General features: G+C 50.2%; 16 non-coding genes across 16 annotated transcripts; all 16 read right to left on the reverse strand.

Moving 5' to 3' along the window:
* Positions 1–557: 557 nt before the first annotated feature.
* Trnaa-agc (transfer RNA alanine (anticodon AGC)) lies at positions 558–630 on the reverse strand. Its single transcript has one exon. It is a non-coding gene; the product is annotated as a tRNA-Ala (tRNA).
* Positions 631–1,044: 414 nt separating this feature from the next.
* Trnaa-ugc (transfer RNA alanine (anticodon UGC)) lies at positions 1,045–1,117 on the reverse strand. The gene has a single exon. It is a non-coding gene; the product is annotated as a tRNA-Ala (tRNA).
* A 1,010-nt stretch (positions 1,118–2,127) lies between these two features.
* On the reverse strand, positions 2,128–2,200 carry Trnaa-agc (transfer RNA alanine (anticodon AGC)). Its single transcript has one exon. It is a non-coding gene; the product is annotated as a tRNA-Ala (tRNA).
* A 414-nt stretch (positions 2,201–2,614) lies between these two features.
* Trnaa-ugc (transfer RNA alanine (anticodon UGC)) lies at positions 2,615–2,687 on the reverse strand. The gene has a single exon. It is a non-coding gene; the product is annotated as a tRNA-Ala (tRNA).
* A 1,010-nt stretch (positions 2,688–3,697) lies between these two features.
* Positions 3,698–3,770, reverse strand: Trnaa-agc (transfer RNA alanine (anticodon AGC)). Its single transcript has one exon. It is a non-coding gene; the product is annotated as a tRNA-Ala (tRNA).
* Positions 3,771–4,184: 414 nt separating this feature from the next.
* Trnaa-ugc (transfer RNA alanine (anticodon UGC)) lies at positions 4,185–4,257 on the reverse strand. Its single transcript has one exon. It is a non-coding gene; the product is annotated as a tRNA-Ala (tRNA).
* Positions 4,258–5,267: 1,010 nt separating this feature from the next.
* Trnaa-agc (transfer RNA alanine (anticodon AGC)) lies at positions 5,268–5,340 on the reverse strand. Its single transcript has one exon. It is a non-coding gene; the product is annotated as a tRNA-Ala (tRNA).
* Positions 5,341–5,754: 414 nt separating this feature from the next.
* Trnaa-ugc (transfer RNA alanine (anticodon UGC)) lies at positions 5,755–5,827 on the reverse strand. Its single transcript has one exon. It is a non-coding gene; the product is annotated as a tRNA-Ala (tRNA).
* A 1,010-nt stretch (positions 5,828–6,837) lies between these two features.
* Positions 6,838–6,910, reverse strand: Trnaa-agc (transfer RNA alanine (anticodon AGC)). The gene has a single exon. It is a non-coding gene; the product is annotated as a tRNA-Ala (tRNA).
* A 414-nt stretch (positions 6,911–7,324) lies between these two features.
* On the reverse strand, positions 7,325–7,397 carry Trnaa-ugc (transfer RNA alanine (anticodon UGC)). The gene has a single exon. It is a non-coding gene; the product is annotated as a tRNA-Ala (tRNA).
* Positions 7,398–8,396: 999 nt separating this feature from the next.
* Trnaa-agc (transfer RNA alanine (anticodon AGC)) lies at positions 8,397–8,469 on the reverse strand. The gene has a single exon. It is a non-coding gene; the product is annotated as a tRNA-Ala (tRNA).
* A 414-nt stretch (positions 8,470–8,883) lies between these two features.
* On the reverse strand, positions 8,884–8,956 carry Trnaa-ugc (transfer RNA alanine (anticodon UGC)). Its single transcript has one exon. It is a non-coding gene; the product is annotated as a tRNA-Ala (tRNA).
* Positions 8,957–9,966: 1,010 nt separating this feature from the next.
* Trnaa-agc (transfer RNA alanine (anticodon AGC)) lies at positions 9,967–10,039 on the reverse strand. The gene has a single exon. It is a non-coding gene; the product is annotated as a tRNA-Ala (tRNA).
* A 414-nt stretch (positions 10,040–10,453) lies between these two features.
* Positions 10,454–10,526, reverse strand: Trnaa-ugc (transfer RNA alanine (anticodon UGC)). Its single transcript has one exon. It is a non-coding gene; the product is annotated as a tRNA-Ala (tRNA).
* Positions 10,527–11,536: 1,010 nt separating this feature from the next.
* Trnaa-agc (transfer RNA alanine (anticodon AGC)) lies at positions 11,537–11,609 on the reverse strand. The gene has a single exon. It is a non-coding gene; the product is annotated as a tRNA-Ala (tRNA).
* A 414-nt stretch (positions 11,610–12,023) lies between these two features.
* Trnaa-ugc (transfer RNA alanine (anticodon UGC)) lies at positions 12,024–12,096 on the reverse strand. The gene has a single exon. It is a non-coding gene; the product is annotated as a tRNA-Ala (tRNA).
* Positions 12,097–12,324: the final 228 nt, after the last annotated feature.

The following is a 12,324-nucleotide window of genomic DNA, read 5'->3' on the forward strand; positions in this document are numbered from 1 at the left end:
ACTTTTCCGACTTTACACGACGCTCACGCTAGTGACAGCCTTATTTAGAGCTTGACGTCGCACACAAGCGAATGAGCACATTTCGCCTACGACTTAGGCCGCCCTCCTAGTGTGGCTGCTCGGTGTCTGCAGGCAGCGAGGGGCTGCAAGCTTCCTGTGTTCGCGCCTATGTCACCTCTGCTTGCTTGTCAGAGGCAGACTATCGCAAAACATACAACTCACTCCATGAATTGATTGCTACGGCATCTGTCATCAGCAGTCACAACTAGCAACACCAGTAGCAGCCGACTGCACGTAAAGAATGGGAATGAGCAGTGGGATTATTGTGAACTCGGCGCAAGGCAGATCTTTCCGACATAGGTTTGAGAATCTTAAGGGAAGACTTGTACTGTTTCTAAATTAAGTGTAGAGGTGGGAGGAGGGTGCTTCCTGCGCGTAGCAGCACGCTTGCCAATTGTGGCTGCTAATCGTTCGCTCGTATCTGCCTTGACACGTTCGCTGGCTGTGAATTATTCCACTTGCATGGCAGTGTGCGCATGTTGGTGTGTTAAAAATTCTGGAGGCGCTGGGTATCGATCCCAGTACCTCTCGCATGCTAAGCGAGCGCTCTACCATCTGAGCTACGCCCCCTGATGACGAACAGTGCTACATACAACCATATCAATATCACAGACCCTTGCACTCCCATTATTCCGCAGACAAACACTACTCTCTATGTGTCCGTGAGGGTGTCTTTCAGGTTTCCTGCATTCTGTATCGAATCGTAGTTGGCCAAAATTAAAGTGGCACGCACAACGTCGAAAATAGCGTTCGGCCACCGCTCTGAGTAAGACGAACGTGTTGTCCACTCTCTAGACTTCATTGAGGTTAGGCCGTTATACCGAAGACATATTTGACACCTCGACAACAGCCGGTCCTCACATTTACGTCTTGCTCTCCTTACGTCAGTATACATCATATGAGTCTGTGACGCTGGCTTTGCAACGTCTTGCGTGTCTTAAGGCTCGCCGCGACCAACACCTACCATGCACTGTCCACAAAACATGGAGGCGCCGGGGCTTGAACCCGGGACCTTTCACATGCAAAGCGAACGCTCTACCAACTGAGCTACGCCCACAAGCGCAACAAAACTGCCCTGTTTTCCATTCTTTCCTACTCTGATGTGCACGGACATGATGGTTGGTTGGTCTGTAGGGGTGAAGGGACCAGTGTACAAAGGCGCGGACACGTTCATATACACAAGAGTTCCAAGTAGTTTCGATGCTCTAGTATTACGACTACAAATTCCGTCTGTATTTAACGTCTAAAATTGAAAGGACAGTCACAAATTGCTCCGTTTTCACTCCTTGTCGACAATCACGCAGCACCTGAGGTAACAAGCACATCTCAAGCCCCAATGTGCACTCGACTGTTCATGCCAACTCACTGCCTCGCACTTTACTACCGTGTACCACTCTTGTCCAACTGCAAAACACTGGGCCACAACAAGTTTCCGCGTCTCCATAGCACTGCGCATACTATGAAACGCTCCCCAAACATGGCACTCCCCCATGCAGGCGACTTTTCCGACTTTACACGACGCTCACGCAACGCTCACGCTAGTGACAGCCTTATTTAGAGCTTGACGTCGCACACAAGCGAATGAGCACATTTCGCCTACGACTTAGGCCGCCCTCCTAGTGTGGCTGCTCGGTGTCTGCAGGCAGCGAGGGGCTGCAAGCTTCCTGTGTTCGCGCCTATGTCACCTCTGCTTGCTTGTCAGAGGCAGACTATCGCAAAACATACAACTCACTCCATGAATTGATTGCTACGGCATCTGTCATCAGCAGTCACAACTAGCAACACCAGTAGCAGCCGACTGCACGTAAAGAATGGGAATGAGCAGTGGGATTATTGTGAACTCGGCGCAAGGCAGATCTTTCCGACATAGGTTTGAGAATCTTAAGGGAAGACTTGTACTGTTTCTAAATTAAGTGTAGAGGTGGGAGGAGGGTGCTTCCTGCGCGTAGCAGCACGCTTGCCAATTGTGGCTGCTAATCGTTCGCTCGTATCTGCCTTGACACGTTCGCTGGCTGTGAATTATTCCACTTGCATGGCAGTGTGCGCATGTTGGTGTGTTAAAAATTCTGGAGGCGCTGGGTATCGATCCCAGTACCTCTCGCATGCTAAGCGAGCGCTCTACCATCTGAGCTACGCCCCCTGATGACGAACAGTGCTACATACAACCATATCAATATCACAGACCCTTGCACTCCCATTATTCCGCAGACAAACACTACTCTCTATGTGTCCGTGAGGGTGTCTTTCAGGTTTCCTGCATTCTGTATCGAATCGTAGTTGGCCAAAATTAAAGTGGCACGCACAACGTCGAAAATAGCGTTCGGCCACCGCTCTGAGTAAGACGAACGTGTTGTCCACTCTCTAGACTTCATTGAGGTTAGGCCGTTATACCGAAGACATATTTGACACCTCGACAACAGCCGGTCCTCACATTTACGTCTTGCTCTCCTTACGTCAGTATACATCATATGAGTCTGTGACGCTGGCTTTGCAACGTCTTGCGTGTCTTAAGGCTCGCCGCGACCAACACCTACCATGCACTGTCCACAAAACATGGAGGCGCCGGGGCTTGAACCCGGGACCTTTCACATGCAAAGCGAACGCTCTACCAACTGAGCTACGCCCACAAGCGCAACAAAACTGCCCTGTTTTCCATTCTTTCCTACTCTGATGTGCACGGACATGATGGTTGGTTGGTCTGTAGGGGTGAAGGGACCAGTGTACAAAGGCGCGGACACGTTCATATACACAAGAGTTCCAAGTAGTTTCGATGCTCTAGTATTACGACTACAAATTCCGTCTGTATTTAACGTCTAAAATTGAAAGGACAGTCACAAATTGCTCCGTTTTCACTCCTTGTCGACAATCACGCAGCACCTGAGGTAACAAGCACATCTCAAGCCCCAATGTGCACTCGACTGTTCATGCCAACTCACTGCCTCGCACTTTACTACCGTGTACCACTCTTGTCCAACTGCAAAACACTGGGCCACAACAAGTTTCCGCGTCTCCATAGCACTGCGCATACTATGAAACGCTCCCCAAACATGGCACTCCCCCATGCAGGCGACTTTTCCGACTTTACACGACGCTCACGCAACGCTCACGCTAGTGACAGCCTTATTTAGAGCTTGACGTCGCACACAAGCGAATGAGCACATTTCGCCTACGACTTAGGCCGCCCTCCTAGTGTGGCTGCTCGGTGTCTGCAGGCAGCGAGGGGCTGCAAGCTTCCTGTGTTCGCGCCTATGTCACCTCTGCTTGCTTGTCAGAGGCAGACTATCGCAAAACATACAACTCACTCCATGAATTGATTGCTACGGCATCTGTCATCAGCAGTCACAACTAGCAACACCAGTAGCAGCCGACTGCACGTAAAGAATGGGAATGAGCAGTGGGATTATTGTGAACTCGGCGCAAGGCAGATCTTTCCGACATAGGTTTGAGAATCTTAAGGGAAGACTTGTACTGTTTCTAAATTAAGTGTAGAGGTGGGAGGAGGGTGCTTCCTGCGCGTAGCAGCACGCTTGCCAATTGTGGCTGCTAATCGTTCGCTCGTATCTGCCTTGACACGTTCGCTGGCTGTGAATTATTCCACTTGCATGGCAGTGTGCGCATGTTGGTGTGTTAAAAATTCTGGAGGCGCTGGGTATCGATCCCAGTACCTCTCGCATGCTAAGCGAGCGCTCTACCATCTGAGCTACGCCCCCTGATGACGAACAGTGCTACATACAACCATATCAATATCACAGACCCTTGCACTCCCATTATTCCGCAGACAAACACTACTCTCTATGTGTCCGTGAGGGTGTCTTTCAGGTTTCCTGCATTCTGTATCGAATCGTAGTTGGCCAAAATTAAAGTGGCACGCACAACGTCGAAAATAGCGTTCGGCCACCGCTCTGAGTAAGACGAACGTGTTGTCCACTCTCTAGACTTCATTGAGGTTAGGCCGTTATACCGAAGACATATTTGACACCTCGACAACAGCCGGTCCTCACATTTACGTCTTGCTCTCCTTACGTCAGTATACATCATATGAGTCTGTGACGCTGGCTTTGCAACGTCTTGCGTGTCTTAAGGCTCGCCGCGACCAACACCTACCATGCACTGTCCACAAAACATGGAGGCGCCGGGGCTTGAACCCGGGACCTTTCACATGCAAAGCGAACGCTCTACCAACTGAGCTACGCCCACAAGCGCAACAAAACTGCCCTGTTTTCCATTCTTTCCTACTCTGATGTGCACGGACATGATGGTTGGTTGGTCTGTAGGGGTGAAGGGACCAGTGTACAAAGGCGCGGACACGTTCATATACACAAGAGTTCCAAGTAGTTTCGATGCTCTAGTATTACGACTACAAATTCCGTCTGTATTTAACGTCTAAAATTGAAAGGACAGTCACAAATTGCTCCGTTTTCACTCCTTGTCGACAATCACGCAGCACCTGAGGTAACAAGCACATCTCAAGCCCCAATGTGCACTCGACTGTTCATGCCAACTCACTGCCTCGCACTTTACTACCGTGTACCACTCTTGTCCAACTGCAAAACACTGGGCCACAACAAGTTTCCGCGTCTCCATAGCACTGCGCATACTATGAAACGCTCCCCAAACATGGCACTCCCCCATGCAGGCGACTTTTCCGACTTTACACGACGCTCACGCAACGCTCACGCTAGTGACAGCCTTATTTAGAGCTTGACGTCGCACACAAGCGAATGAGCACATTTCGCCTACGACTTAGGCCGCCCTCCTAGTGTGGCTGCTCGGTGTCTGCAGGCAGCGAGGGGCTGCAAGCTTCCTGTGTTCGCGCCTATGTCACCTCTGCTTGCTTGTCAGAGGCAGACTATCGCAAAACATACAACTCACTCCATGAATTGATTGCTACGGCATCTGTCATCAGCAGTCACAACTAGCAACACCAGTAGCAGCCGACTGCACGTAAAGAATGGGAATGAGCAGTGGGATTATTGTGAACTCGGCGCAAGGCAGATCTTTCCGACATAGGTTTGAGAATCTTAAGGGAAGACTTGTACTGTTTCTAAATTAAGTGTAGAGGTGGGAGGAGGGTGCTTCCTGCGCGTAGCAGCACGCTTGCCAATTGTGGCTGCTAATCGTTCGCTCGTATCTGCCTTGACACGTTCGCTGGCTGTGAATTATTCCACTTGCATGGCAGTGTGCGCATGTTGGTGTGTTAAAAATTCTGGAGGCGCTGGGTATCGATCCCAGTACCTCTCGCATGCTAAGCGAGCGCTCTACCATCTGAGCTACGCCCCCTGATGACGAACAGTGCTACATACAACCATATCAATATCACAGACCCTTGCACTCCCATTATTCCGCAGACAAACACTACTCTCTATGTGTCCGTGAGGGTGTCTTTCAGGTTTCCTGCATTCTGTATCGAATCGTAGTTGGCCAAAATTAAAGTGGCACGCACAACGTCGAAAATAGCGTTCGGCCACCGCTCTGAGTAAGACGAACGTGTTGTCCACTCTCTAGACTTCATTGAGGTTAGGCCGTTATACCGAAGACATATTTGACACCTCGACAACAGCCGGTCCTCACATTTACGTCTTGCTCTCCTTACGTCAGTATACATCATATGAGTCTGTGACGCTGGCTTTGCAACGTCTTGCGTGTCTTAAGGCTCGCCGCGACCAACACCTACCATGCACTGTCCACAAAACATGGAGGCGCCGGGGCTTGAACCCGGGACCTTTCACATGCAAAGCGAACGCTCTACCAACTGAGCTACGCCCACAAGCGCAACAAAACTGCCCTGTTTTCCATTCTTTCCTACTCTGATGTGCACGGACATGATGGTTGGTTGGTCTGTAGGGGTGAAGGGACCAGTGTACAAAGGCGCGGACACGTTCATATACACAAGAGTTCCAAGTAGTTTCGATGCTCTAGTATTACGACTACAAATTCCGTCTGTATTTAACGTCTAAAATTGAAAGGACAGTCACAAATTGCTCCGTTTTCACTCCTTGTCGACAATCACGCAGCACCTGAGGTAACAAGCACATCTCAAGCCCCAATGTGCACTCGACTGTTCATGCCAACTCACTGCCTCGCACTTTACTACCGTGTACCACTCTTGTCCAACTGCAAAACACTGGGCCACAACAAGTTTCCGCGTCTCCATAGCACTGCGCATACTATGAAACGCTCCCCAAACATGGCACTCCCCCATGCAGGCGACTTTTCCGACTTTACACGACGCTCACGCAACGCTCACGCTAGTGACAGCCTTATTTAGAGCTTGACGTCGCACACAAGCGAATGAGCACATTTCGCCTACGACTTAGGCCGCCCTCCTAGTGTGGCTGCTCGGTGTCTGCAGGCAGCGAGGGGCTGCAAGCTTCCTGTGTTCGCGCCTATGTCACCTCTGCTTGCTTGTCAGAGGCAGACTATCGCAAAACATACAACTCACTCCATGAATTGATTGCTACGGCATCTGTCATCAGCAGTCACAACTAGCAACACCAGTAGCAGCCGACTGCACGTAAAGAATGGGAATGAGCAGTGGGATTATTGTGAACTCGGCGCAAGGCAGATCTTTCCGACATAGGTTTGAGAATCTTAAGGGAAGACTTGTACTGTTTCTAAATTAAGTGTAGAGGTGGGAGGAGGGTGCTTCCTGCGCGTAGCAGCACGCTTGCCAATTGTGGCTGCTAATCGTTCGCTCGTATCTGCCTTGACACGTTCGCTGGCTGTGAATTATTCCACTTGCATGGCAGTGTGCGCATGTTGGTGTGTTAAAAATTCTGGAGGCGCTGGGTATCGATCCCAGTACCTCTCGCATGCTAAGCGAGCGCTCTACCATCTGAGCTACGCCCCCTGATGACGAACAGTGCTACATACAACCATATCAATATCACAGACCCTTGCACTCCCATTATTCCGCAGACAAACACTACTCTCTATGTGTCCGTGAGGGTGTCTTTCAGGTTTCCTGCATTCTGTATCGAATCGTAGTTGGCCAAAATTAAAGTGGCACGCACAACGTCGAAAATAGCGTTCGGCCACCGCTCTGAGTAAGACGAACGTGTTGTCCACTCTCTAGACTTCATTGAGGTTAGGCCGTTATACCGAAGACATATTTGACACCTCGACAACAGCCGGTCCTCACATTTACGTCTTGCTCTCCTTACGTCAGTATACATCATATGAGTCTGTGACGCTGGCTTTGCAACGTCTTGCGTGTCTTAAGGCTCGCCGCGACCAACACCTACCATGCACTGTCCACAAAACATGGAGGCGCCGGGGCTTGAACCCGGGACCTTTCACATGCAAAGCGAACGCTCTACCAACTGAGCTACGCCCACAAGCGCAACAAAACTGCCCTGTTTTCCATTCTTTCCTACTCTGATGTGCACGGACATGATGGTTGGTTGGTCTGTAGGGGTGAAGGGACCAGTGTACAAAGGCGCGGACACGTTCATATACACAAGAGTTCCAAGTAGTTTCGATGCTCTAGTATTACGACTACAAATTCCGTCTGTATTTAACGTCTAAAATTGAAAGGACAGTCACAAATTGCTCCGTTTTCACTCCTTGTCGACAATCACGCAGCACCTGAGGTAACAAGCACATCTCAAGCCCCAATGTGCACTCGACTGTTCATGCCAACTCACTGCCTCGCACTTTACTACCGTGTACCACTCTTGTCCAACTGCAAAACACTGGGCCACAACAAGTTTCCGCGTCTCCATAGCACTGCGCATACTATGAAACGCTCCCCAAACATGGCACTCCCCCATGCAGGCGACTTTTCCGACTTTACACGACGCTCACGCTAGTGACAGCCTTATTTAGAGCTTGACGTCGCACACAAGCGAATGAGCACATTTCGCCTACGACTTAGGCCGCCCTCCTAGTGTGGCTGCTCGGTGTCTGCAGGCAGCGAGGGGCTGCAAGCTTCCTGTGTTCGCGCCTATGTCACCTCTGCTTGCTTGTCAGAGGCAGACTATCGCAAAACATACAACTCACTCCATGAATTGATTGCTACGGCATCTGTCATCAGCAGTCACAACTAGCAACACCAGTAGCAGCCGACTGCACGTAAAGAATGGGAATGAGCAGTGGGATTATTGTGAACTCGGCGCAAGGCAGATCTTTCCGACATAGGTTTGAGAATCTTAAGGGAAGACTTGTACTGTTTCTAAATTAAGTGTAGAGGTGGGAGGAGGGTGCTTCCTGCGCGTAGCAGCACGCTTGCCAATTGTGGCTGCTAATCGTTCGCTCGTATCTGCCTTGACACGTTCGCTGGCTGTGAATTATTCCACTTGCATGGCAGTGTGCGCATGTTGGTGTGTTAAAAATTCTGGAGGCGCTGGGTATCGATCCCAGTACCTCTCGCATGCTAAGCGAGCGCTCTACCATCTGAGCTACGCCCCCTGATGACGAACAGTGCTACATACAACCATATCAATATCACAGACCCTTGCACTCCCATTATTCCGCAGACAAACACTACTCTCTATGTGTCCGTGAGGGTGTCTTTCAGGTTTCCTGCATTCTGTATCGAATCGTAGTTGGCCAAAATTAAAGTGGCACGCACAACGTCGAAAATAGCGTTCGGCCACCGCTCTGAGTAAGACGAACGTGTTGTCCACTCTCTAGACTTCATTGAGGTTAGGCCGTTATACCGAAGACATATTTGACACCTCGACAACAGCCGGTCCTCACATTTACGTCTTGCTCTCCTTACGTCAGTATACATCATATGAGTCTGTGACGCTGGCTTTGCAACGTCTTGCGTGTCTTAAGGCTCGCCGCGACCAACACCTACCATGCACTGTCCACAAAACATGGAGGCGCCGGGGCTTGAACCCGGGACCTTTCACATGCAAAGCGAACGCTCTACCAACTGAGCTACGCCCACAAGCGCAACAAAACTGCCCTGTTTTCCATTCTTTCCTACTCTGATGTGCACGGACATGATGGTTGGTTGGTCTGTAGGGGTGAAGGGACCAGTGTACAAAGGCGCGGACACGTTCATATACACAAGAGTTCCAAGTAGTTTCGATGCTCTAGTATTACGACTACAAATTCCGTCTGTATTTAACGTCTAAAATTGAAAGGACAGTCACAAATTGCTCCGTTTTCACTCCTTGTCGACAATCACGCAGCACCTGAGGTAACAAGCACATCTCAAGCCCCAATGTGCACTCGACTGTTCATGCCAACTCACTGCCTCGCACTTTACTACCGTGTACCACTCTTGTCCAACTGCAAAACACTGGGCCACAACAAGTTTCCGCGTCTCCATAGCACTGCGCATACTATGAAACGCTCCCCAAACATGGCACTCCCCCATGCAGGCGACTTTTCCGACTTTACACGACGCTCACGCAACGCTCACGCTAGTGACAGCCTTATTTAGAGCTTGACGTCGCACACAAGCGAATGAGCACATTTCGCCTACGACTTAGGCCGCCCTCCTAGTGTGGCTGCTCGGTGTCTGCAGGCAGCGAGGGGCTGCAAGCTTCCTGTGTTCGCGCCTATGTCACCTCTGCTTGCTTGTCAGAGGCAGACTATCGCAAAACATACAACTCACTCCATGAATTGATTGCTACGGCATCTGTCATCAGCAGTCACAACTAGCAACACCAGTAGCAGCCGACTGCACGTAAAGAATGGGAATGAGCAGTGGGATTATTGTGAACTCGGCGCAAGGCAGATCTTTCCGACATAGGTTTGAGAATCTTAAGGGAAGACTTGTACTGTTTCTAAATTAAGTGTAGAGGTGGGAGGAGGGTGCTTCCTGCGCGTAGCAGCACGCTTGCCAATTGTGGCTGCTAATCGTTCGCTCGTATCTGCCTTGACACGTTCGCTGGCTGTGAATTATTCCACTTGCATGGCAGTGTGCGCATGTTGGTGTGTTAAAAATTCTGGAGGCGCTGGGTATCGATCCCAGTACCTCTCGCATGCTAAGCGAGCGCTCTACCATCTGAGCTACGCCCCCTGATGACGAACAGTGCTACATACAACCATATCAATATCACAGACCCTTGCACTCCCATTATTCCGCAGACAAACACTACTCTCTATGTGTCCGTGAGGGTGTCTTTCAGGTTTCCTGCATTCTGTATCGAATCGTAGTTGGCCAAAATTAAAGTGGCACGCACAACGTCGAAAATAGCGTTCGGCCACCGCTCTGAGTAAGACGAACGTGTTGTCCACTCTCTAGACTTCATTGAGGTTAGGCCGTTATACCGAAGACATATTTGACACCTCGACAACAGCCGGTCCTCACATTTACGTCTTGCTCTCCTTACGTCAGTATACATCATATGAGTCTGTGACGCTGGCTTTGCAACGTCTTGCGTGTCTTAAGGCTCGCCGCGACCAACACCTACCATGCACTGTCCACAAAACATGGAGGCGCCGGGGCTTGAACCCGGGACCTTTCACATGCAAAGCGAACGCTCTACCAACTGAGCTACGCCCACAAGCGCAACAAAACTGCCCTGTTTTCCATTCTTTCCTACTCTGATGTGCACGGACATGATGGTTGGTTGGTCTGTAGGGGTGAAGGGACCAGTGTACAAAGGCGCGGACACGTTCATATACACAAGAGTTCCAAGTAGTTTCGATGCTCTAGTATTACGACTACAAATTCCGTCTGTATTTAACGTCTAAAATTGAAAGGACAGTCACAAATTGCTCCGTTTTCACTCCTTGTCGACAATCACGCAGCACCTGAGGTAACAAGCACATCTCAAGCCCCAATGTGCACTCGACTGTTCATGCCAACTCACTGCCTCGCACTTTACTACCGTGTACCACTCTTGTCCAACTGCAAAACACTGGGCCACAACAAGTTTCCGCGTCTCCATAGCACTGCGCATACTATGAAACGCTCCCCAAACATGGCACTCCCCCATGCAGGCGACTTTTCCGACTTTACACGACGCTCACGCAACGCTCACGCTAGTGACAGCCTTATTTAGAGCTTGACGTCGCACACAAGCGAATGAGCACATTTCGCCTACGACTTAGGCCGCCCTCCTAGTGTGGCTGCTCGGTGTCTGCAGGCAGCGAGGGGCTGCAAGCTTCCTGTGTTCGCGCCTATGTCACCTCTGCTTGCTTGTCAGAGGCAGACTATCGCAAAACATACAACTCACTCCATGAATTGATTGCTACGGCATCTGTCATCAGCAGTCACAACTAGCAACACCAGTAGCAGCCGACTGCACGTAAAGAATGGGAATGAGCAGTGGGATTATTGTGAACTCGGCGCAAGGCAGATCTTTCCGACATAGGTTTGAGAATCTTAAGGGAAGACTTGTACTGTTTCTAAATTAAGTGTAGAGGTGGGAGGAGGGTGCTTCCTGCGCGTAGCAGCACGCTTGCCAATTGTGGCTGCTAATCGTTCGCTCGTATCTGCCTTGACACGTTCGCTGGCTGTGAATTATTCCACTTGCATGGCAGTGTGCGCATGTTGGTGTGTTAAAAATTCTGGAGGCGCTGGGTATCGATCCCAGTACCTCTCGCATGCTAAGCGAGCGCTCTACCATCTGAGCTACGCCCCCTGATGACGAACAGTGCTACATACAACCATATCAATATCACAGACCCTTGCACTCCCATTATTCCGCAGACAAACACTACTCTCTATGTGTCCGTGAGGGTGTCTTTCAGGTTTCCTGCATTCTGTATCGAATCGTAGTTGGCCAAAATTAAAGTGGCACGCACAACGTCGAAAATAGCGTTCGGCCACCGCTCTGAGTAAGACGAACGTGTTGTCCACTCTCTAGACTTCATTGAGGTTAGGCCGTTATACCGAAGACATATTTGACACCTCGACAACAGCCGGTCCTCACATTTACGTCTTGCTCTCCTTACGTCAGTATACATCATATGAGTCTGTGACGCTGGCTTTGCAACGTCTTGCGTGTCTTAAGGCTCGCCGCGACCAACACCTACCATGCACTGTCCACAAAACATGGAGGCGCCGGGGCTTGAACCCGGGACCTTTCACATGCAAAGCGAACGCTCTACCAACTGAGCTACGCCCACAAGCGCAACAAAACTGCCCTGTTTTCCATTCTTTCCTACTCTGATGTGCACGGACATGATGGTTGGTTGGTCTGTAGGGGTGAAGGGACCAGTGTACAAAGGCGCGGACACGTTCATATACACAAGAGTTCCAAGTAGTTTCGATGCTCTAGTATTACGACTACAAATTCCGTCTGTATTTAACGTCTAAAATTGAAAGGACAGTCACAAATTGCTCCGTTTTCACTC

The sequence above is a fragment of the Schistocerca nitens genome, chromosome 10 (assembly GCF_023898315.1).
Source record: "Schistocerca nitens isolate TAMUIC-IGC-003100 chromosome 10, iqSchNite1.1, whole genome shotgun sequence".
NCBI classification, from domain to species: Eukaryota; Metazoa; Arthropoda; class Insecta; order Orthoptera; family Acrididae; genus Schistocerca; species Schistocerca nitens.